Source organism: Rhinolophus ferrumequinum, chromosome 19 (assembly GCF_004115265.2).
Source record: "Rhinolophus ferrumequinum isolate MPI-CBG mRhiFer1 chromosome 19, mRhiFer1_v1.p, whole genome shotgun sequence".
In the NCBI taxonomy this organism is placed as follows: Eukaryota; Metazoa; Chordata; class Mammalia; order Chiroptera; family Rhinolophidae; genus Rhinolophus; species Rhinolophus ferrumequinum.
Genome location: NC_046302.1, coordinates 4,749,118 through 4,772,622, shown reverse-complemented (window position 1 = coordinate 4,772,622; position 23,505 = coordinate 4,749,118). Strand labels below are relative to the sequence as shown.

The window sequence follows — 23,505 nt, the reverse complement described above, 5'->3', positions numbered from 1 at the left end:
TATGTGGAATCTAAAAACAAAACAAAACAAAGAACTCATGAATACAGAGAACAAACTGATGATTGCCAGAGGGCAGGGGGATTGATGAAAAAGGTGAAGGGGAATAAGAGACTAGTTATAAAATAAATAAGTCATAGGGATATAATGTTCAACACAGGGAATATAGTCGATAATATCATAATAACTTTGTATGGTGACAAATAATTACTGGATGTATCATAGTAATCATATTGTAAAGTATATAAATGTGGAATCACTATATTGTACACCTGAAATATAATATCGTATGTCAACTGTAATTTTAAAAAGAAGAAAAAGTATTATACATTTTTCATTTTGATTAGTTATTACTCACAATTTTATTACTTTTCCTTAGGGTTGTACCAATTACATGATCATCAGCAATATAGTTAGTAGTGTCCTGTTTCTCCACAGCTTTGCCAGCAGAGTAAGTTATCAATTTTTAAAGAACTTCTGTTGGTCTACTTGATAAAACATTGTAATAGAGTTGCTTTAATTTGTATGTTTATTATGAGTGAATATGAACATTTTTTCACATATTTGTGAGTCATTCATATTTCATTTTCTTTACCTATCTTTTAATTAATTTTTAGATCTTACATTTAGGTTTAATCCATTTTCTCTGTGATATGAATTACAAATTTTCTCCCAGATTTTCATTTGTTTTTTTAAATTTATTTATATTTTTCCCCTTCCATGCATAAATTTCTGATTTCCTGTAGTCAGATCTATCAATTAAATATTTCTTTTGGTGACTTCTGGATTTAGAATAACAGGAGGGTCTTCTGAAGTTTTCCCATGTGTTCATCTGTTACTTTTAGGGCTTCCTTTTTTTTTTTTAAACATTTGAATCATTCATCCATTTGGAATTTATCCTTCTGTGGTGTAAGTTTTTGATTCAGTTTTTTTCCCCCAGATAGTTACCCAATTCTAATACCATTTTTTTCTTAGGATTGCTCTGGCCATTTGGGGCTTTTGTGGTTCCATACAAAACTGATGATTTTTGTTCTGTTTCTTTAAAAAAAAGCCATTGGGATTTTGATGGGGATTGCATTAAATCTGTATACTGCTTTGAGTAATATGGCCATTTGAACTATATTGATTCTTCCAATCCATAAACATGGAATGCCTTTCAATTTCTTTGTGTTTTCTTTAATTTCTTTAAAAACTGTCTTACAGTTTTCGGTATATAGGTCTTTCACATCTTTGGTTAAGTTTATTCCTAGGTATTTTATTCTTTTTGTTGCAATTGCAAAAGGAATTGCTTTTTTTTTTTAATTTCTTTTTCTGAGATTTCACTGGGGGGTTACCATTTTGACAACCTTTTCTATTTTTCCTGTGAAAGTTAGTCAATATATCTTTGGTATTATGAGTTTAGGTAAATTACATTTTCCTAGAAACTTTTCATTTCATTCAGAGATTCAACTTTATTTGTTGCAAGTTGAGTAAAACAATCTTCTATGGGTTGAATTTCTCTTTTTTTTAACAGACTTTCTTTTTTTTTAATTAAAGTTTATTGGGGTGACAGTTGTTAGTAAAGTTACATAAATTTCAGGTATACAATTCTGTATTACATCCTCTATAAATCGCATTGCGTGTTCACCACCCAGAGACAGTTCTCCTTCCATCACCATATATTTGATCCCCTTCACCCTTATCTACCACTCACCTACCCTCTTACCCTCTGGTAACTCCAAAACTATTGTCCGTGTCTTATGAGTTTTTGTTTCTCACTTGCTTGTCTTGTTCTTTTGTTGTTTTTGGTTTATACACCACATATCAGTGAAATCATATGGTTCTCTACGTTTTCTGACTGACTTACTTTGCTTAGCATTATAATCTCAAGATCCATCCATGTTGACAGATATGTTCCTATTTCATCTTTTCTTACTGCTGAATAGTATTCCATTGTGTATATATACCACAACTTCTTTATTCATTCATCTATTGAAGGACATTTTGGGTGTTTCCATGTCTTGGCCACCATAGATAAAGCTGCAATGAACATTGGAGCACACTTGTCTTTATGGATAAATGTTTTCAGATTTTTTGGGTAGATACCCAGGAGAGGAATTGTTGGGTCATATGGTAATTCTATTCTTAATTTTTTGAGGAACCTCCACACTGCCTTCGATAGCGGCTCTACCAATCTGCATTCCCCCAACAGTGTATGAGGGTTCCATTTTCTCCACAGCTTCTCCAACACTCGTTACTATTTGTTTTGTTGATGTTAGCCATTCTAATCGGGGTGAGGTGATATCTCTTTGTGGTTTTATTTGCATTTCTCTGATGATTAATGATGTTGAGCATTTTTTCATATGTCTATTTGCCATTTGTATGTCCTCTTTGGAGAAATGTCTCTTCATATCCTCTGTCCATTTTTCAACTGGTTTGTTTGTTTTTTGGTTGTTGAGTTGCATTAGTTCCCACATATTTTGGATATTAGCCCCTTATCGGAGGCACTCTATGTAAAAATCTTTTTCCATTCAGTTGGTTGCCTCTTTATTTTGTCAATGGTTTCTTTTGTTGCGCAGAACTTTTTAAGTTTGATATAGTCCCATTCATTTATTTTAGCTTTTACTTCCCTTGCCTTTGGAGTCAAATTCATAAAATGCTATTTGAACCCAAGGTCCATAAGTTTAGTACCTATGTTTTCTACTATGCAGTTTATTATTTCAGGTCTTATGCGTAAGTCTTTGATCCATTTTGAATTAATTTTGGTACATGGTGACAGATAGCAGTCCAGTTTCATTCTTTTGCATGTGGCTTTCCAATTCTGCCAGCATCATTTATTGAAGAGGCTGTGTTTTCTCCATTGTATGTTTTTGGCTTCTTTGTCAAAAATTATCTGTCCATATTTATGTGGTTTTATTTCTGGGTTCTCAATTCTATTCCATCCGTCTATGTGTCTGTTTTTCTGCCAGTACGATGCTGTTTTGATTATTGTAGCCCTGTAGTACAAGCTAAAGTCAGGGAGTGTGATACCTCCAGCCTTGTTCTTTTTTTCTTAGGATTGCTTTGGCTATTCGGGGTCTTTTGTGCTTCCAAACAAATCTGATGATTTTTTGTTCTTTTTCTTTAAAAAATGCCATTGGGAGTTTGATGGGGATTGCATTAAATCTGTATATTGCTTTAGGTAATATGGCAATTTTGACTATGTTGATTGTTCCTATCCATGAGCACAGAATGTCTTTCCATTTTTTTGTGTCTTCTTCAGTTTCTTTTAAAATTGTCTTATAGTTTTCAGCATATAGGACTTTCACATCCTTGGTTAAGTTTATTCCTAGGTATTTTACTCTTTCTGTTGCAATTGCAAAAGGAAGTTTTTTTTAAATCTCTTTTTCTGAGATTTCATTGTTAGTATATAGGAATGCAATGGATTTTCGTATGTTAATTTTGTGGCCGGCAAATTTACTGTATTCGTTTATTGTATATAATAGCTTTTTGGTGGAGTCTTAGGATTTTCTATATATAGCATCATGTCATCTGCAAAGAGTGACAACTTAACGTCTTCTTTCCGAATTTGGATGCCTTTTATTTCTTTCTCTTGCCTGGTTGCTCTGGTGAGGAATTCCAACACTATGTTGAAAAGCACAGGTCATAGGGGACAGCCCTGTCATATTCCTGAATGTAAAGCAAAAGGCTTCAGGTTTTTTTTTTTTTTTTTTTTTTTTTTTTTTTTAGTTTTTCACTGTTAATTATGAGATATGCTGAGGTTTGTCATGTAGGGCCTTTATTATGTTAAGGTATTTTCCTTCTATACCTATTTTATTAAGTGTTAATCATAAATGGATGTTGTGTCTTGTCAAATGCTTTTTCTGTATCAATTGATATAATCATATGATTTTTGTCCTTTATTTGTTTATGTGATGTATCACATTGACGGATTTGCGTATGTTGAACCATCCTTGTGCCCCTGGGATAAATCCCACTTGGTCATGATGAATAATCGTTTTAATGCATGGTTGCATTTGATTTCCTAGAATTTTGTCTAGGATTTTTGCATCTGTATTCATCAGAGATATTGGTCTGTAGTTTTCTTTTTTGTGTTATCCTTACCAGGTTTTGGTATCAGGGTAATGTTGGCCTCATAAAATGAGTTAGGGAGTACTGTCTCTTCTTCAGTTTTTTGGAAGAATTTGAGTAGCACAGGTATTAGATCCTCTTTGAAGGTTTGGTAGACGTCACTAGTGAAGCCATCTGGTCCTGAACTTTAGATTTTGGGAAGGTTTTGGATGACTGATTCAATTTTGTTGCCTATGATCAATCTATTTATATTTTCTGATTCTTCATGACTCAGCCTAGGAAGGCTGAATGTTACTAAGAACTTGTCCATTTCTTCTAGGTCATTGTATTTGGTTGCATATAGTCATGCATAGTATTCTTGGATGAGCCTTTTTTTTTCCATGGCATTCGTGATAACATCCCCTCTTTCATTTCTGATTTTGTTTATTAGTATCTTTTCTCTTTTTATCTTAGAGTATCTACCCAAGGGTTTGTCAATTTTGTTAATCTTTTCAAAGAACCAGCTCTTTGACACATTATTTTTTTCTATTGTCTTTTTGCTCTCTATTTCATTTAGTTCTGCTCTGATTTTTATTATTTCCTTTCTTCTGCTGACCTTGGGTTTAATTTGTTCTTCTTTTTCTAGTTTTTTAAGGTGTAACGTGAGGTTATTTATTTGGGATTTTTCTTGTTTCTTGAGAGAGGCCTGCGACGATGTTAATTTCCCTCTTAAAACTGCTTTCACTGCATCCCAAAAATTTTGGTAGGATGTATTTTCATTGTCATTTGTATCTATGTATCTTTTGATCTTTCCTCATATTTCTTCTTTGACCTGGTCATTCTTTAAAAGCATGTTGTTTAATCTCCACATATTTGTGATTTTTTTCTGCTTTCTTTTTGCAGTTGATATCCAATTTCAAAGCCTTGTGATCAGAGAATATGCATGGTATGATTTCAACCTTCTTAAATTTGCAGAGGCTAGTTTTATGTCCCAATACATGGTCTATCCTTGAGACTGTTCCATGTACACTAGAAAAAAATGTATAGTCTGATATTTTAGGATGAGGTGCTCTATATATGTCAATTATGCCCATTTCATCTAATGTGTCATTTAGGGTTGCTATTTCGTTATTTATTTTCTGTTTCGATGATCTATGCTTAGCTGTCAATTATGTGTTTAGGTCCCTTAGCATAATTGTGTTTGCTCAATTTCTCCCTTTAGTTCTGTTAGTAGTTGCCTGGTATATTTTGGTGCTCCCTGATTGGGGGCATAAATATTGATGACTGTTATATCTTCTTGTTGTATAGTTCACTTTACCGTTGTGAAATGTCCATCTTTGTCTCTTGTTAGCTTTTTTTCCTGAAGTCCGTTTCATCTGATATCAGTCATGGCTACACCTGCTTTTCTCTGGATACCATTTGCTTGGAGTGTCAATTTCCATGCTTTCACTTTGAGTCTGTTTGTTCTCTTAGCTGAGATGTGTCTCTTGGAGACAGCATATAGTTGGGTGTAGTTTTTTGATCCAATGTGCTACACTGTGCCTTTTTATTGGTGAGTTCAGTCCATTTACGTTTAGGGTGATTATTGATATGTGAGAATTTCCTATCATTCTATCTTTGGTTTTCTGGTAAGACTGTGTCTCCATTGTTTCTTTGCCTCTTTGTTGTTGTCTGTTATTTCTGCGTGGTGGAATTCAGTGATTTTTCTCTCTGTTTCTTCTTTTGTTACAGTATATATTTTAGTTCTGGATTTTTTTTGAGTGGCTACCATTAAGTTTATGTAAAAGAAAGTTTGATATTTAGAATATTCCATTTTCTTCAGCATGCATACTTTCTCCATTTACATATTCTCTTTCAGGCCTTTACCCTCTCCATTTTTATGGTTTGGTTGCCGCACATTGTCCCTATTTATGGTGGTCGAATACCCTCCTTCAGTATTTGTTGTAGTGCAGGTCGTGTGTTAGAAAATTCCCTCAACTTCTGTATGTCTGGAAAGTTCTTTATTTATCCTTCATATCTAAAGGAGGTTCATAATTTCTCTATTTCAATAGTTTGAATATTTGGTTCCACTGTCTCCTGGTTTGTAGAGTTTCTAATGAAAAATTTGATGATATTCTAATGGGCTTTCTTTTGTAGGTTACCGTCTTCTTTTTCCTGGCTGTCTTGAGGATTCTTTCTTTGTCGTTGATTTTTGACAGCTTCAATACAATGTGCCTTGGAGAATGCCTGTTGGGGTTGAGGTAATTAGGTGTTCTATTTGCTTCTTGGATTCGAGGATCCAGTTCTTTCCACAAGTTTGGAAAGTTCTCGTTGACTATTTTTTTGAATATATTCTCTGTTCCATTCTCTCTTTCTTCGCCTCCTGTATGCCCATTATTCTTATATTGCTCTTTCTGATGGAGTCAGAAAGTTCTTGTAGAGTTCTTTCATTTCTTTTCATTCTCAACTCTCTTTCTTCTTCCATCCGCGTCATTTCCAGGTTTCTATCTTCGATGTCACTGATTCTTTCTTACATCTGGTGAACTCTACTTCCTTACCTGGCTATTTCATTCTTCATTTCTTTTATCGAGTTCTTAATCTCCAGAAATTCTATTTGGTTCTTTTAAAAAATTTCAATCTCTTTGGTAAAAGGTTCCTTTTGTTCTTTGATTGTGTTTTTTGAGTTCATTAAACTGCCTGTCTGTGCTTTCTTGCATCTCGTTGAGTTTTTTAAGAACTACAATCTTGAATTCTCTGTTATTTCAATCATATATTTCCATATCTTTAAGTTCATTTTCTGGAGACTTTTCATTTTCTTTCTGAGATGTCTTGTTGCCCTGGTTATTCATGGGCATTAATGAGTTATGATTTCTTTACCTAGACATCTACCGGAGTGAGTTCTGCAATGGGTTGATAGAAAGAGGTCTTTCTTTTGTTGTCCAATAGTTGTTTGTAGAATGTTTTATTTTCTTTTTGAATGCAGCCTTTTATTCTCTCTCACACCGTAGTGTTACGTTATCTCTGCACTATTCCGGCTTCTCACACAATGGGGGGATTCCCTGGAAGGCGGGCTTCTCCTCTGTGAACAGTTGGCTGTGGTTATAGGACACCACCTGCATGGGGGGATGTGAAGAGCTTCTTAGGTTCCAAAGCTCTTCATGGCCCCAGATTCAGAGTCTGTGTGCTTCAGCAGCTCTGTTTACTCCTGCAGGTATCCACCCAGATAGGTGGGGACAGGGGCAGGATGGGTTGTGAGAGGTGGCTGAGAGCAATGGCAGCGACCACCAGTACAGCTCCCTCCCCTTTGCTGGAACTAGTTGGGCTGCGAATCTGTGTCTGCGGACTACAGTTCTCAGAACTGCAAATGTTCTGTTCTTTTGATCTGACACTGCTACTGTTCCGATTCCAGCACCGGGAAGGTGAGAGTGTGGCGAGCTCTGGGAGGGTAAGGAGGGGGCAGCTAGTCTCAGTGCCTAAGGCTTCCGTCCTCTGCTCGGCAGTGAGGGCTTAAACCATCATTTTCAGCCTTCTTCCCTCAGTCTTTGTTCCAAGGTCTCTGCCGTGAACTTTGGGTTCAGCCGTGTTATATGCTTTCCCCTCAGCCCTGTGGGCCATAAATGGAGCCCTAGCAATCTGAGTTTCTGTCTCCCGCAGCTGCGGTAGTTCCAGGATGCAATGAGCTCGGAGCACTGAGCTAGGTCTGCATCCTGCGCCCCTGTCTCTGCACTTCTCCCTTCCCTCCTCCCCTGCTCGCGCAATTTGCCCACCTTTAGGTGATTTCAATAGTGTGCCTCTTAGTCTTGCCTGTCTGCTGTGCAGGGAGTCCTTTGTGGAGTTATAGTTGTTCAATTTGTTATAAATTCTAGGGAGATTTCCAGAGGCTCACCTCATGCCGCCAATTTTATGATGTCACCATACTTTCTTTAGAATAATTTTAAGTTCACAGAAAAATTGAGTGGAAGGTACAGAGGTTCCCCATTTGCCTCTAGCTCCCGTATGGCACAGCTCCACTGTCAACATTCCTCACTGGAGTAGTATATTCTTTGCAATCAATGAACCTACAGTGACAAATAACTGTCACCCAACGTCCATAGTTTACATTATGGTCCAGTCTTGGTTTGTATATTCTATGGGTTTTGACAAATGTATAATAACATGTATCTACCATTATGGTATTTTACAGAACAGATTTACTGTCTTAAAAATCCTCTGTACTCTACCTATGTATTCTTCTCTCCCTTCAACCCTTGGTACCACAGATTATTTTTATTGTCTTCATTGTTTTGCCTTTTCCAGAAAGTCTTAAAGCTGGAATCATATAGCATGTAGCCTCTTCAGATTGGCTTCTTTCACTTAGTCATATGCATTTAAGTTGTTCCATGTCTTTTTATGGTTTCGTAGCTCATTTCTTTTTGGTGCTGAATAATATTACATTGTCTAGATGTACCGTAATTTATCCATTCACTTACTGAAGGACACATAGTTGCTTCCATGTTTTGGCCATGTTGAATAAAGCTGCTGTAAACATCCATGTGCAGGTTTTGAATGGATATAAGATTTCAGCTCTTTTGTACATATATCAAGGAGTGCAATTCCGGGATTGTATGGTAAGAGTATCGTTAATTTTGTAAGAAAATACAAAACTGCCTTCCAATTTGGCTGTACCATTTTGCATGCCCTCCAGCAATAGATGAGAGTTCTTGTTGCTCCAGATCCTCACCAACATTTAGTGTTGTGAGCGTTTTGGGTTTTTGCTATTCTAATAGATGTGTAGTGGTATCTCATTGTTTTAATTTGCAGTTTCCTAATAACATGATGTTGAGCATCTTTTCATTTGCTTATTTTCCATCTGTGTATCTCCTTTGGTAAAGTGCTGAGATCTTTTGCCCACATTTTAGTCAGGTTGTTAAGTTTTAAGAGTTCCTTGAGTATTTTGGATAACAGTTTGCCTTTAAATCAGATATGTTGTTTACAAATATTTTCTCCCAGCATGTGGCTTGTTTTCTCATTCTCTTGACAGTGTCTTTCACAGAGCAGAAGTTTTGAATTTTAATGAAGTCTAGCTTATCAATTATTATTTCTCTCATGGACTGTGACTTTGGTGTTCTATTAAAAAGTCATTGCCATACCCAAGCTTTTCTAGGTTTTCTCCTATGTTATCCTCTAGGAGTTTTATATTAATAGTTTCACGTTTTACATTTAGGTCTGTGGTCCAATTTTGAGTTAAATTTTGTGGAAGGTGTAAGGTCTATGTCTGGATTCATTATTTTGCATGTGGATGTTCTGTTGTTCCAGCATCATTTGTTGAAAAGACTGTTTTTTATCCATTATATTGCCTTTATTCCTTTGCCAAAGGCTAGTTGACTATATTTATGTGGGTCTACCTGGCTCTTTAATCTGTTCTGTTGATCTATTTCTTCATCAGTATCACACTGTCTCAGTTACTGTAGTTTTAGTAACTTTAGTCTTGAAGGCAGGCAAGTGTCTGTTTCCTGACTTTGTTTTTTCCTTCAATATTGTGTTGGCTATTCTGGTTATATTGCCTCTCCATGTAAACTTTAGAATCAATTTGTTGATATCCACAAAATAACTTCCTGTGATTTTGATTGAGATTGCATTGAATCTACAGATCAATTTGGCAAGAACTGAGATCTTGACACTATTGAGTCTTCCTGTCCATGAACATAGAATATTTCTTGATTTATCCAGATTTTTGATTTCATTCATCAATTTTTGTAGTTTTCCTTATATAGGTTTTGTACATATTTTGTTAGATTTATACCTAATATTTCATTTTTGGGGGTGGTAATCTAGTGGCATTCTTCTTAATTTCAAATTCTACTTGTGTATTGCTGGTAATAGGAAAGTGAGTGACTTTCTTGTATCCTGCAACCTTGATATAATCACTTATCAGTTTCAAGAGTTTTTGTGTCCACTTTTTGGGATTTTCTATATAAAAAATCATGTTATCTGCAAACAGACAATTTTATTTCTTCCTTCCTAATCTATGAAGTCTGATAATTAAGTTTGCGAACTCATCCTAGAAAAAGTACTACATACCTCATTGCTGAATATCACTACAGTCACCTTCGAAGTACTCCTCTTGGGAAGCTGTGCACTGATGCGAGTGCCTAGTCCACCCTTCAAAGCAATTTGGGAACTCTTTTTCTGGAATGGCCATCAGAGCTGTCATCGTATTACCCTTCATGTCTTGAATGTCATCAAAATGTCTTACTTTGAATATTTACTTTTTTTGGGGGTAAAGAAAGAAGTCACTGGGGACCATTGAATAGGGAGGGTGTTCCAATGCAGTTATTTGTTTGCTGGCTAAAAACTCCCTCACAGACAGTGCTGTGTGAGCTGGTGCATTGTTGTGATTCAAGAGTTATGAATTGTTGGTGAAAAGTTCGGGTCGTTTTCGTCTTACTTTTTCACACAGCCTTTTCAGCACTTCCAAGTAGTAAACTTGGTTAACTGTTTATTCAGTTGGTACAAATTAATGATGAATAATCCCTCTGATATCAAAAAAAGGTTAGCAACATTGTTGCAATAAGTTCCAGGACTTAATTGTCAGACGTTGTGTATATCTTTTATTTCATTTTCTTGTTTTACTGCATTAGCTGGGACATCCAGTATGCTGTTGAAAGGAGTCTAATCACTGTGTTGTTTTGTACACCTGAAACTATTTAAAAATAAAAGAAGGAGTGATAAGAAGAAACATACGTTTTTTTGTTCCTGATCATAGCGGGAAAGTTAGTTCTCATCTTTAAGTATAATGTTAGCTGTAGGTTTTTTGATGTTCTTTATGAAGTTGAGGAAGTTCTTTCCGCTCTACTCCTACTTTGCTGAGAATGAGTTGAATTTTGCTCCATGGCCTCATCTGAAAATTTTTAATTGATGAATTAAGTTTATTTAGTTTAGATTTAAGCTCATTCCTGATATGCTAGATAGGTTTGGTCTAAATCAGGTGTGTCCAAACTGCGGCCCGCAGGCCAACTGCGGCCTGCAATCCATTTTTAATTGGCCCGCAGCAAATTCCAAAAATATATTTAGTTTACTTAAATAAACCAGGTGAGGCAATACGTACTTCACCTCGAGTGAGTGGCCCAGCTATTTGTGTATTTTACCACATCTGGCCTTTGGTGAAAAACGTTGAAAATAGTTTGGACACCCCCGGTCTAAATTATGTTATATGTTTTCTGTTTTTATAGTCTTTCAAGTCTCTTGTTATGAGATCTTTTTAAAATTTTTATGTTACTTTTGATAATTACAATTGTTTGTGTTTTATCTAGTAGTAACTTTTTGGGTTATAACTTCATGAAATACTTTTACTCCTCTCTTTTTTGTTAGAGAGAAGCTCCTGCAATGAGCAGTAATGTTTAGCATTTGTCTTCTTCCTCACTCTTCTCTCTGTCTCCTTCTATACTTGTTGTTAGTCAATTATAGTATTTTAATAGTATTTATTTGTTATTTATGCTTATATATCTATTACTTTTTCCTCATCACATTTGAGTGATGTCTTTTGATTCTCAGCCACTAGGCAATCAGTGACATTACCCTGTCAGCCACCATGTTTTACTGCTCTTTTCCACTGCCACAACTTTTGCTTTGTATCATTTTTACATTGTCACATATTATAAAATTTATATTTGGCACATCACTTTAATCCTTATATTTGTTTTATTCTTAGTTTTATAGTTAAATGAAAACAATTGCCAGTTCTTTTGCCTTTGTTTTCCCACTTGTCTTTTGGATGTGTTCAAAACTATTAGTCTTTATACTTGAAGAAATGCCTGGCTGGATATGAAATCTTTGGCCTATGCTTTACATGCTTAAGTATTTTAAGTATTCTGAAGATTTATTCTACTGATTTATGGCATTGGCTATTACTCTGAAGAAATATAAGGACAGATTAATGCATGTACCTCTGATCAGTGACTTGATTTTCTTTCTTTTGCCCAGCTGCTCTTAGGTGTTGTTCTTTATTTTGAAAGTCCAAATTTAGTAAATCCAATATTACTAGGATATGCTTGGCTTTTGACTATGGTGGATCAGTTCCTTGTCACTTAGGGTGCCCTCTATGTCCTTTCATTATACAGATTTAAGTCTCCTTGTATTCAGGAAAATTTTCTTTAATAATGTCTTTAAATATTTGTTTTATTAAAGATTCCATTTATGCATATGTTGACTCTCATTTGCTGTTCTTCAAAAATCTATCATCTTTCTCCCCAGTCCTTACTAAGTCTTTAGTTCAGTTTCATTTTCTTGACATTTCGAATCCCTACCCACTACCTCTTCCTTTGTTTTCTGCAATATGTTTTCTGTCTTGTGCTCATTTCAAATTCATCTTCATTTCTGTGACCTTTTTTTTTCTAAGTTTTGTTTTCTAATTTTCGCCAGGTCAGATTTTATTTACCTCCTCTTGTTTCTTACCATTTCTACCTTGGATTCTTATATTTGTACTTTGTGGTCTTTTTTCTCTCCCCTTTGTTTCTATAGGGGGATTGCCTCTTAAAGTTTTAAAATTTATGGCACAATATTTGGTCACAGTTTTATCTGCCCAATAGCAACGCTCTAAGGAGTGTTCTTTGTCTCTTGGTAAGTTTTACGGTTTTACATTTTTTTAAATAGAGTATCTTTTTAATTGCTTTTCCAGTTCCTTTTTTACTACTCATTGTTGAGTGAGTTGGGTTTTCCAAGACCAGCTTTTTGTAAAAGGTATTGTGATACGATGAAGCTTCCAGGGTAGCTTTCCAGGCTCTACACCCCACATCCTCCCTCCATCTCTGCTGCATCAGGGCTGTTTTCTACAAATATGGCTCATCAATGGGATTTTTTTTTTCCAGCTATGAGATATTTTTGAGCAGTCTTATGTCTTCTGATTCTTTGAACCTGTGTAGATCCTGGAGGGCTTCTGCCACGAGGTAATATTCCACTCCTGCCATGGAATACAGCTGTGTTCTTCAGGATATGCTCTTCCCTTTCAAGTATGTTTTTGTCTGTGGTGTTTGGGATCTTTCAACCCTGAGTCCTTTTATTTCTCTGTGCTTTTTTTCTTTGCTTCTCCCTATGTACTTTCTGCCCAATCTCAGCTGCTTCTGGCAGTCCTTACAGGTCATTTTGAAGTCTGTAGATTTTTATGTCTCCCAGCTACATGGAAAATCGAGTTTGAAAATTCCATACAACTTTTTTTTTATTGTCCTTTTGTGTTTGTTTGATATCCAGAAGAGAAAGAAAAAGTTCTATTATATCCATTATTATGGATAATGAATGTAGTCTCACAATGGTTAAATTACTTGATTATTGTCTCCCAGCATAAGTCAGGGTGACGATTCAAAACCAAGTTTAAAAGCTTGTGCTCTGTCATTATACCATGGTGTTTCTTCAGGACTGGAGATATAGTCACAGCAGCATAGTTATATAGTCAAAGGGACCTTAGTCTCATTGGATATTTGTTATAGATGTAGATGCAGCTAAGTAGCAAGTGATGATTTTGGAAAAATTTTGCACCTTCACTTAGTGGAACACTAGAACTTCATGATCTTCTATAGCTTCAAGTTCCCTCTCTCCCAGTCCCTCCCTTCTATTTTTCCCTTCCTTCTGTGACCCAGAAAGGAGACTATAGGTAAATAAGGCTCTCTATTCTCATCTACTGTTTTTCTTGCAACTGTTCTGAATGTGATGATGTTTTATATCATCTACCATTGTTCCTTTCTATTCTCTCTTGGTTTTTCCCTTTTAGAACTGGACTCACTAAAAATTGTGTTCTCCCTTTGTTTTGTTTAAGGGACCTCTAGTCAGATATTTTATAGAGCCGAGGGATGAGTGGATAAAATCAGATTTCTTTTCTTATCATGTCTCGTTTCATAAGTTTAGAGTGGTTGAGCTTCCTGAAACAGAGATCTGAAATCAGTAACTACTGCTGTTGACTCTGACAGGATCCTCAGCCCTGAGCATTGCAGTACCCTTCTTGAATATAGCGTTGGTGGATTTGTTTGTGAATGTTTCTGTGAGTGTAAAGGTTACTCTAACACATATGTTTACACTGTAAAGATAAGGTTCTGGTGAAAATAGAATTCAACTGTGCCATGTTCTTTATTTTTGCATTTCTGCAAAGAACAGTTGAGTTTTCAGAAATTATTTGTGGTTGTTACTCTGTATAAAAAATAAGGCTTAATTGCTAACTCTTAAGATTATTGTAATATCAAACTTAGTTGTTTGTTTATACATATGTGTCCTGTACACACATTCTGGTGTGTGTGTGTGTGTGTGTGTGTGTGTGTGTGTGTGTGTTTAAGCTGGGTGGATTTGTGAGAGATTCAGGGTGAAGAGGAGACAGGCAAGATGATGGTCTTTCAAAATGATGCTTTACATTGACTTTGTTTCCTCTGAAGAGGACAATGGTGAATCTAGGGGATTTTTTTTGTGTGTGTCTGTTTCAGGGTTGGATGAGAGGAAATGTACATTCATTTTGAAGAATTCACAAAATAGTTTAAAATTTTGTGTATGTTGATTTATAATACTGGGACATATCAAAATGTTTTGGTAGGGAAGAGAGAGGCATTTGATAGAATTATTTCCCATATTTCAGGGATTACTTTTCATTGCATCTTGAGGATAACATTCATTGATTAAAATAATAGCTTTTCAAAAATTAATGCATTATATAGTGAATATGTCATCTCTTTAAATTTGTTTTCCTTTTATATATCTATTAAGCTTTGTGTCCTTTTAATATATAAAGATAAAAATTTGCATGAAAACAACTAAAACTATAGATGACCAGAGTAGATACAGTACCAAAATGTAATGCTGATATTCTTTCTTTTAAAGTAATAAAACAAAACTTTTTTTTATTCTTTGTTTTTAAAATAAATTTTATTGGGGAATATTGGGGGACAGTGTCTTTCTCCAGGGCCCATGAGCTCCAAATCATTGTCCTTCAATCTAGTTGTGGAGGGCTCAGCTCAGCTCCAAGTCCAGTTGACCGTTTTCAATCTTAGTTGCAGGGGACACAGCCCACCATCCCATGCGGGAATTGTACCGGCGACCTTGTAGTTGAGGGCTCATGGCCTAACCAACTGAGCCATCCGGCCACTCCTCCGGAAGCTCAGTGGCAGCTCGTTGTCTTCAATCTAGTTGTGGAGTGCACAGCCCACTGGCCCATGTGGGAATTGAACCGGCAACCCCGTTGTTCAGTGCTCACGCTCTAACCAACTGAGCCATCTGGCTGCCCTTAATTCTTATTTTTTAATATTATGTTTAAAATATATATCAGAAAATTTACCATTTAACCATTTTTAATTGTGTAGTTCCCTGACAGTAAGTGCATTTACAGTATTATTCAACCATCACCACTATCCATCTCCAGAACTTTTTCTTCTTCCTAAACTGAAACTCTGTTTCCATTAAACACTGAGTCCCCATTTCCCCCCTCCTTCTGTCCCCTGGCAACCACCATTCTACTTTGTTCCTACGAATTTGGTTATTCTAGGTACTTCATATGAGTGGAATCTATAGTATTTGTCCTTTTGTATCTGGCTTATTTTACTTAGCAGTAAAATGGTGTTAGGGAAAGATTGTCTTTAAGGTTCATCCATGTTGTACCAAATGTCAGAATTGCCTTCCTTTTAAAAGCTGAATAATAGTCCATTGTATGTATGTATGTATGTGTGTGTGTGTGTGTGTGTGTGTGTATATACATATATATATATATTTATATATATGTGTGTATATATATATATATATATATCACATTTTGTTTATTCATTCATCATTTAAAGGACACTTGGATTGTTTCCACCTTTGGTTACTATGAATAATGCTTCTATGAACATTGGTGTACACATACCTGTTCAAGTCTCTGCTTTCAGGACTTTTGGGTATATACTCAGAAGTAAAATTGCTTGAGTATATGGTAATTCTCTGTTTAATTTTTTGAGGAACCAAACTGTTCTTCATAGCAGCTGTACTATTATTCATTCTCACCAGCAATGCTCAAGCATTCCTATTTCTCCATGTCCTTGCCAACACTTATTATTTTCTGCCCTCCCTTCTCCTCCCTTCCCTTTACCTTCCTTTCTCTTTCCTTCTTTTTCCTTTTCCAGCCAATCTAATGGGTATGAAGTGGTGTCTCATTGTGGTTTTGATTTACATTTTCTTAATGATTTCTGATGTTGAACATCTTTTCTTGTGCTTATTGGCTCATTTGTATATCTTCTTTGGAGAAATGTCTATTCAAGTTTTTTGCCTGTGTTTTAATCAGTTTGCCTTTTTTTCGTTTTTGAGCTGTACTGTTCTTTATATATTTAGGGTATATTATTAGATATATTTGATATATTATTTGAATTATTTTCTGCAATTCTGTAGTTTTCTTTTTTCACTCTCTTGGTAGTGTCCTTTGATGCACAAGTTTTAAATTTTGATGAAGTCCAATTTATTTATTCTTTTGTTACCTGTGTTTTTGGTGTCACATCTAAGAAATTGTTGCCAAATTCAGTGTCATGAAACTTTCTCCCTATGTCTTTTTTTTTCCTTCTGAGAGTTTTAATTAATTTTTAGATCTTACATTTAGGTTTAATCCATTTTGAGTTAATTTTTGCATATGGTGTTAGGGAAAGGTCCAACTTCATTCTTTTCCATGTGGATATTTAGTTTTCTCAACACATTTTTTGAAAAGACTATCCTTTGTCCACTGAATGGTCTGGGGTCTCTATTCCACTGGACTGTATATTTGTCTTTATGCCAGTACCACACTGTTTTAATCACTGTAGCATTATAACAATTTTTGAAATTAGGAAATGTGAGACCTCCAACTTTATTCTTTTCCAAGATTGTTTTGGCTATTTAAGGTCCCTTGATATTTCATGATAGTCCAATTTTAGAACAGATTTTTCTATTTCTGCAAAAACATCATTGATCTTTTGATAGGACTTGCATTGAATCTGTGGACTCACTGGACAGTATTGTTATCTTAGCAATATCAAGTCTTTTATGAACATGGGATGTCTTTCCATTTGTTGGTATCTTCTTTAATTTGTTTCAGCGATATTTTTTAGTTTTTAGCATACAAAATCTTTTACCTACTTGATTAAGTTTATTTCTAAGTATTTTATTCTTTTAGATGCTATTTTAAATGGAATTGTTTTTATTTCTTTTCTTGGTTTCTTAATTTCTCATATTGTTTATTGTTAGTGTATAAGTACACAGCTAATTTTTGTGTGTTGATTTGTATCCTGCAACTTTGCTGTTTTCATTTATTAGTTCTAACAGTTTTTCTTTTTTGTGTTTGTGTGGAATCTTTAGGGTTTTCTACATAAAGGATCATGTCATTTGTGAACCAAGATAATTTTACTTTTTCTTTTCCAATTTGGACACCTTTTATTTCTTTTTCTTGCCAAATTGCTCTGGCTGGGACTTCCAGTACCATATTGAATAGAAGTGGTGAAAGTAGGCATCCTTGTCTTGTTCTCAATATTAGAGGAAAAGCTTTCAGTCTTTCACCAATGAATATATTAGCTGTATGTTTTTCATAAATGGCCTTTATAATGTTGTGATATTTTCCTTTTATTTCTAGTTTATTGTGTGTCTTTTAAATCATGAACGGGTGTTGAATTTCATCAAATGCTTTTTCTGCATCAATTGAGATGATCGTTTTTTAAAAAATTTTGTTAATGTGGTGTATAACATCGATTAAATTTTGTATGTTAAATTATCCTTGCTTTGAAAAAATAAATCCTACTTTGTCCTATTGTGCATTCCTTTCAATATGCTGTTGAATTTGTTTTCCTATTATTTTGTTAAGGATCTTTGTATTCATAATGGGTTATTGGTCTGTAGTTTTATTTTCTTATAGTGTGTGTGTTTGGCTTTGGTATTCAAGTAATTCTGGCTTCATAGAATGAGTTCAGAAGTGTTCTCTCATCTTCAATATTTTGGAAGAGTTGACCTTTTTGAAGAACTCACTCATGGTTTTATTGATTTTGCTCTAATGTTTTTCTATTCTCTGTTTCATTTATTTCTAATCTTTATTTTCATCCTTCTAGCTTTGGGTTTAGTTTGTTTTTCTAGTTCCTTAATGTGTGAAGTTAGGTTGTTGATTTGAGATCTTTTTTAATGTAAGTGTTCATAGCTATAAATTTTCTCTTAGCACTGCTGTGCTGCTGCATTTCATAAGTTTTGGTATGTTGTATTTTTATTTTCATTTGTCTCAAGATATTTTCCAATTTCTCTTACGATTTTTTTGACCCACTAATCAGTGGCATGTTATTAGCATGTTAATAGCATATTATTTAGGTTCCTTAAGTTTGTGAATTATCCAGTTTTCCTTCTGATATTGATTTCTAGTTTTGTTTTTTTTCATTGTGATTGGAAAGATACTTTGTGTGATTTCAGTCTTTTAAAATTCATTGATGTATTTCGTGGCCTAACAAATGTTCTATCCTGAAGAATATTCCATGTGCACTTGTAAAAAATGTATTCTGCTGTTGTTGTGTGGAATGTTCTCTGTGTGTCTACTAGGGTACAATTTGTCTGTAGTGTTATTTAGTTTCTGTCTTTCCTTATTGGTCTTCATTGTATCCATTATTGAAAGTGGGGTATTGAAGTCTCCTATTACTGTAGAGCTGTCTAATTTCTCTCTTTACTTATGTCAGTATAGTTTTGTATATTTTTGAGCTTTGATGTTTGGTCTACATGTGTTTATATTGTTATATCTTCTTGGTTTGTTGACCCTCTTATTATATATAATGTTCTTTTTGTCTCTTGTAACAGTTTTTGATTTAATGTCTTTTTTCATCCTTTCACTTTCAACCTATGCATATCCTTAGATCCAAAGTGAGTGTCTTGGAGATGGAATATAGTTGGATTTTGTTCTTTTAAATTCCAAACTCTGCCAACCTATGTCTATTGATTGGGGAGTTTAATTCATTTACAATAGTGTGGGACTTATTTTTGTTTTGTTTTCAATTTGTCTTATACCACTTTTGTTTATTATTTCCACCGTTACTGTTGTGTTAGTTGATTTTTGTTTTTGTAGTGACACATTTTGATTTTCTTCTCATTTACTTTTGTGTATATTCTATAAACATTTTGTTGCTACCTTGGGGATTACACATAATACCCTAAAGTCATAACAGTATTTTAAATTGATACCAATTTAACCTCAATTGCATATGTATACTGTACTCTTTTATATTGCTGCTTCCCACTTTATGTTATTGATGCCACAAATTACTCCCTTGTATATTTTGTACCCATTAACATATATTTATAATTAGTTTTTGTGCATTTGTCTTTTAAGTCATGTGGAAAAGAAAAAAGTGGGGTTGCAAACCAAAATTACAATATTACTGGTTTTAATATTTGTCCATATATTTACCTTTAATGGAAAACTTTATATTTTTCTATGACTTTGAATTGTCCAGTGTTCTTTTATTTCAGCTTGATGTACTCCCATTATCATTTCTTGTAGGGCAGATCTTGTGGCAATGAATCACCATAGCTTTTGTTTACCTAGGAATAAATGTCTCAATTTCCCCCTCATTTTTAGATAAGGCAGTTTTGCCAGATATAGACAAAGTTGACACTCAGTTGACACTTTTTTCCCTTTTCAGCATTTTAAGTTTATCATTGCACCCTCTTCTGCCCCTTTAGGTTTCTGTTGAGAAGTCCACTGATCATTTTATTGAGGAACTGTTGTATGTCATGCTTTCATGATTCTCTTTGTTTTTCAACAATTTGATTATAATGTGTCTTGGTGTGAGTCTCTCTGTGTTTATCCTACTTGGTGTTTGTATAGCTATGTGGAATTGTAGATCTATATCTTTCCTCACATTTGGGAAATTTTTGTCTATTATTTTTTTCAGATATCTTCCCTTTCTTCATTTTTCTCTGATTCCCATAATACATATCAGTTGGCTTACTAGTTGGTATGACATAAATTCTTTAGGCTCTCTTTACTTTTCTTTAATTTTTTTGTTTTGTTTTTTTTTTGCTTCTCAGAATCAATAATTTCAAATGACCTGTCTTCAAGCTCTCTGATTCTTTCTTCTGTTGGAGTTTGATATTAAAACTCCTCTAGTGAATTTTTCAATTCAATTATTGTGTTTTCAGCTCCAGAATTTTTTTGGTTCCATTTTACAATTTCAGTCTCTGTCAGTATTCTCATTTTGTTGATGTTTCATTTTTCTGATTCCCTTTAGGTATTTGTACATATTTTCCTTTAGCTCTTTAAGCATACTTAAGGCACTTGTGTTAAATTCCTTGTCTAGTATGTCAGATGCCAATGTTTTTTCAGGAAGAGTTTCTACTGCTTTATTTTCTTCCTTTGAATGAGCCATGTTTTCCTGCTCCCTCGCCCCTCCCCCATTTTACTGAGATACAATTGCCTTACATCATGGTATAATTCCTGCTTTTTTTTTTTGTAGTTGTTGATATTTTATGTTTTCTGTTGAAAACTGTGCATTTGAAAAAACACACAGCCACTTCTCTGTATCTTTTCAGACTGGCTACTTGCGAGGAACACCTTCACTGATTAGTTGGCTGTGTTCTGAGCTTTTGGATCAGCCAGTTGTGAAAGCATAATGTCGTCTCAGGCCTTTTCTGGATACGTGTCTTACTTGGACCTGTGTGTGTGCTTTTTTGATTTCCCCACATAAATGACTGCTTTTAAATGTCTTAATTTCCTAAGAGCCTCACCTTAGTTTCTTCTTTGGGCCTTACATGTTCTATTATAGGAAGAGGAATAACTGTATTCCTCCTTTTGTAATCTCTTGCCACAGGCGTCTGTGGGGCTTTTAGTCTTCCTATGGCTTTTACTGATGCTTTCTGTTTCCTGGGGCTTCTCCTGTTCTTAGATCTGAGCTGCATTGCTTTTTTGCTGTTTGAGCTCTGCGTTAGGTGATACAGAGACTAATCTCTCAGAGACCAATCCCCAGAAAGGTGAGGATTTTGAAAATTTGGTCTGTTCTGCTCCCTCTGTTTCAAGGGAGAACTGGGCTGCTACCTATTCCAGATCAAATCCACATCAGACTAGAAAGGGTTTTTTTTAGATTTCCTGCTTTTTTGAATGTGACTTTTTGATTGGGGTGTTGCTTGGTTGCTGTAGACCTTTGTTTTCTACCGCTCTCATAAAATCAATGTAACCAGTCTGAAGTTGTTTATTATTTAAATGTTTTTTGTGGATGGACAAGGGCCTGGAGCCTCTTAGTCTGTTGTTTTGTTGACATCACTTCTCCAGATAATATTCTTTTTTGCACAATTATTACGTCAATGATTTAACTGAAGGACTAAAAATGTTTAAAGTTTAATTTATTCAATACTTTAGAAAATGCAATGTGAAATTATCATTTTTTTACAGCAAAATCTCATCTTGAAGTTTTTATTGTATTGTTTAGCTGCAACACAACATCTTTTTATTCACAAAAGGAATTCACTGTTAGAAGTGATATGAATTTCTGTCTGATTTTGGAGCAAACAGAATGAACATAAGTCAGGAATATTCTTTCAGTGCTATTGGTTATACACTCTTTAGTTTTCACATAGGGTACTGTGAATTAGAAATTACATTTGTTTTTGTGGTGGAAAGATATAGAGAACGAGAGGCATTCTGAACTGATTTATAGTTCCATTAAATAGAGGTGGAAATAGAACTGGGCCTGTGAAGACTTAGGTACCATCCTTCTTGAGGAAGGGGAATAGGTAAATGACCATCTGAGGCTTCTGGATGGTGTGATTCAGATAGTGTGATAGAGATTATTAAGCTGGTGTCCTCAACCAGAATCTGTTAATGGATCTAATGCAAGTCACTTTTGCAGTTATCTGGGTTCATTGCAAACTTGGTTTAGTGGCACTGCACCCATCCCAAGCAGCTGTGTGCTGGACGCTAATGGCTTATAGCTACCATTTCTTAAAAAAAAAAAAAACATAGAAACTTCCTCTTAGCTAAACCTCTCTCAGAGGCTATGCCCAATGGCCCACCCCACACCACGGCCCACCCCACACCACAGCCCCCAGGCAGTCAGTCACCGAAGAATGACTGATACAGAGTACAAAAGACCTACCCTCTTCCCACAATAGTGGGACCAATCCACGTTCCGCAATGCAATTCATGCTCGAGTCCCTACGATCACTTACTTGTTTAGCTCCTTCCCCCACTGCCCAATCCTTCTCACCTCAGTCTCCTGTTCCTGATAATATATCCTCAATAAATAACTTGCAACCATAGTGTTATCTCAGGCTCTGCTTCTAGAAAATCAGCTTAATACTTTTGAAAATGAAAAGTCACTTTTTTTGATTAATTAAAGTTTATTGGGGTGAAAACTGTTAGTAAAATTCACTTTTGCAGTGACCAAAGTGACTCCAGCTTAAAAGCGAATTACTGACAGGCATGAAAGGTCTCAGTAAGTCATGAATAAGTAAGCATTTTGCCATTCTGAAAAACACTAAATACCATCAGCATGTCCCAGCATGTCTCATTTCTTTATGTGGATGAGCTACTAACTCCTTTTAAGACTCCCTCATAACTGGCTTATAATAGCAACTCCATAAAAGGGACAAAAAGCAGAGGATCCTAATCTTCTCTTGCTAGGTGATGAGCAGGGCTTCTGTTCAACAGCATCTGAAGACTCATCCATAGAAAAGCAACTTGGCATCTCACTAAATCTCCACATTCATCAAGTCTTCCTAAGTTTTAAGCACTATCAGGAGTGTCAGTTTCACTCCAATTTTAGATTAAAAGAATAGGTAAGTTCTGATTAAATAAAACAAAAAAATTTGGCAATGTAGACCAAAGTGAAGGAGCACCCAAAGCCTCTAAAGGGCCCCCTGTGACTTTGTACCAAACACTCACAGTGTGACAGTGTGACAACTTTAATCTGATCATCAGTCATATTTCTTAACAATGTATCAAAAAGGAACAGTAGTGAAGTAAAAACAAACACATCTTTCCATTCATTTCCCAGACAGCAGGTTCCGGAGCAGTACCTCCATAAAGATGGATATTGGCATCAGGGTATAAAGTCCACCCTAAACTCCCAAAGAACTCAATGAAGGTCTACAGCACATCTATCACTATCTAACAACATGCACACACCCCTGCCTTCCATTGGTGACTAAACTAGACACTGAGGAAGATTTGCGGTGTATGTAAAGTAAATGCATCATTTCACGCTAGTTTAGCACATTTGATTGATGAAAAAAACTTATTGTTCTTTGTTAATGTCTTTTATCGTAAGTCTGATGGAGAAAATGAAGGGGTGTAGAAAGAAAGAAAAGGTATAAGACAGGCATTTTATTTAAAATTAAAATAGTCTTTCTTCTAATTAAAAGCTTTACCTTTTCATTGTAAATAAAATACAGATATAGAAACATACAAAACTAATATATAGTTTAGTAAATTATTCTGTGGTGACCACGCCTGTACCTACCACTGAAGTCAAGAATAGAACTTTGCCACCCAACCCAATCAGCCCCCGTATGTGCCCCTTTCCCAACACATCA

General features: G+C 35.2%; 1 protein-coding gene across 6 annotated transcripts in view; it reads left to right on the top strand.

Annotated features, from left to right (window-relative positions):
* LDLRAD4 (low density lipoprotein receptor class A domain containing 4) overlaps positions 1–23,505 on the top strand; it is a 572,354-nt gene that overhangs the window by 177,513 nt on the left and 371,336 nt on the right. The gene's annotated exons all lie outside the window — the stretch shown is intronic.